A 2,673-nucleotide genomic window follows, 5' to 3' on the forward strand; every position below is an offset into this window, starting at 1 on the left:
TCCTGCAGACATAGCCTCTTTTAAAACTTTCTAAAATATAACAGGTTATATCCATTACCTTTAATTAAAGACATTCAACAAAGGAAATTCTGTGGGAAAGTTCAAGATTGAGCAATTTTTAAGAATATTTAAATGTGGTTACTGGAGTCAAGCAGACCCTGTGTTGCAGCTTCCAGAGCTTGGCTGGTCTCTGGTCCTCAGCTTGGCGCTATGGACCTGGCTGGACACTCCCCCGAGGACAGTGGGGAGCCTGGTGCCCAGTGGCCCTAGGACTGATGCAAACCATTGAGCAGCTGGCTGGCTGGGCCTGCAGGCACACAGGTGCCAGCCAAGGCTGGGTAGAGCTTATCCAAATAATTTTTAACATCAACCCCCTGGAGAATCTGAAGGTATACATCATCAGTCCACCTCCTTGGTGGTCTTTATGATCGTTGTGGGCACCATGGCATAGCTTTCCCAACCCTGGACTGTTTCTTCAAAATCTGGGAGATTAAGTCACCAGAAATGGCAGAAGATCGGAATACTTTTCTGCTATGGTTCAATGATTTGGACTTGCATGCATCAGAAAATGAAACAGTAAAGCATCTCAAAAATGACACCAAAACTTCGGGAAGCATAATGACCATGCAGACCAGAGCGTCTACTAGGTCTTCCCAGGCCCTGGAGGATTCAGGCCCAGTTAACATCTCAGTCAAAACCATCCTAACCCTGGACCCACTCAAATTATTTGGAGGGTACTCTCATGGCATCACTCATCTGTATTCAATCATTTTAGGTCATCAGATTGGACTTTGAGACAGAGAAGCCCACGAAGGGATAAATATTACCTTTACTCTGCCTGCAACTTGAACATCAGATAGCTGTGCTCTTGATGGTCCCCATGAGCAGATGGTGTTCACAGCCTGCATGACCCTCAGGGACACCCCAGGTGTGTTCCCCTTCACTGTGCAGCCACCGCACTGTGCTTCTGACACACAGCAATGCTACACTATGGTGCAAGATCTTTGGAACTGATAGAAAGACCAACACAATACGCTCAAGATTACAGTGTTTTCTGGTGTTAGTAAAAGGCCCATTGAAAAAGGCTATCATGCTTTTAATCCCAAGCATACAGTTATTGCTCCAGATGATGACTGTTCATTAATAAATTTGCACCTTATGCATGCCAGTTACTTCCTCTTCATAATGGTGATAATAGTGTTTTGCTATACTGTTATCAAAGGCAGGCCCAACAAATTGTGTCAGAGCAATCCTAAATATTGTCCTGAGAAGACAGCTTCAGCTGAAACCTAATCCCACAGCTTCTTGTTTTCTGAGAGAGACTGAGAGAACTATAATCCTTGCCTGTTGAACCCAGCTTGGGTCTGGACACTCTGTGATACTTTATCTTGCAATGTTGTGTTATTCCAGCAAAAGACATTTCAAGTGCCTGTAACTTACTTGCATTTATTTATTTATTTATTTATTTATTTTTGAGACGGAGTCTCACTCTGTCTCCGAGGTTGGAGTGCAGTGGCGTGATCACAGATCATTGCAATTCCGTTTCCCAGGTTCAAGCCATTCTCCTGTCTCAGTCTCCTGAGTAGCTGGGATTACAGGTGTGTGCCGCCATACCTGGCTATTTTTTTTATTTTTAGTGGAGACGGGGTTTCACCATGTTGGTCACGCTTGTCTCGAACTCCTGACCTCGTGATCCGCCCTCCTCGGCCTCCCAAAAGTTCTGGGATTATAGACATGAGCCACTGCGCCTAGCCTATTTGTGCATATTTATAAAAATTGATTTGGAAGTTGGTCCAATGATTCAAATGCTTTGCACTAGGTGCAACCAGAATCTCTCACCTCGCCTCTGGACTTGAGGACCTGGTGGGATACTTCCACACAGCACTGGAGAGGATTTGTGGATTTTGCCATGTTGAGCAAGTCATGATGTTTCTACTAAGGCCACAGACACATTTCATTGCTGGTGGAATTAAGGTTTGGTTTGGGTTTTGTTTTAGCCCAATATGTACAGACCGTTTGAAACAGCTTGTGCCTTTGGGTATGATATTGCATTTCCAAAATCATCAATCCATTTTGTGGATTTTACATGTCTATGACTTAGTAATTATAGTAAAAATAATACCTTTTTTCCCATTTCGCTTGCAGAAAAAAACCTAAGTTTTTTTCTTTTTGAAGAAAAAATAGTCGCATTTTAAAACAAAAAATTTTATATCAACAATTTAAAATGTAAAAAAGGAAAGAGCAACATCATGTAAGTAGAAATAAATATAAATCCAAAAGGACACTCACATTTATGGACAAATTCATTCCAAACTCACTGTTTTTTAAAACACTTCCATGTTTAGATCAGGACTTGATGAGCCAAATCTAAATAAAGTTTTATTGGAACACAGCTACATTCATTCATTTACACATTATCTGTGGCTGCTTTTTGCCTATGGTGGCAGAATTAAAGAGTTGTACAGAGACCACATGTCCTGCAAATCCCAACATTTACTATCTGTCCCATTACAGAAAAAGTTTGCTGATACCTGCTCTAGATGATTGTGTTAAATCTGCTCAGTTATTTTCAAGCAGTGTTGCACATGTGTGGTGCCACCTACAGTGAGTCCAAGCCCAAGCTGGAAATGTGTTATAGTGTCTGCTAAAGACATTTCTAACTCTGGTTTCTCC

At 41.9% G+C, this 2,673-nt stretch overlaps 1 pseudogene; it reads left to right on the forward strand.

Annotated features, from left to right (window-relative positions):
* The first annotated feature begins 275 nt into the window (after positions 1-275).
* Positions 276-1,293, forward strand: LOC104656718 (annotated as a pseudogene).
* Positions 1,294-2,673: the final 1,380 nt, after the last annotated feature.

The sequence above is a fragment of the Rhinopithecus roxellana genome, chromosome 2, assembly GCF_007565055.1.
Source record: "Rhinopithecus roxellana isolate Shanxi Qingling chromosome 2, ASM756505v1, whole genome shotgun sequence".
NCBI classification, from domain to species: Eukaryota; Metazoa; Chordata; class Mammalia; order Primates; family Cercopithecidae; genus Rhinopithecus; species Rhinopithecus roxellana.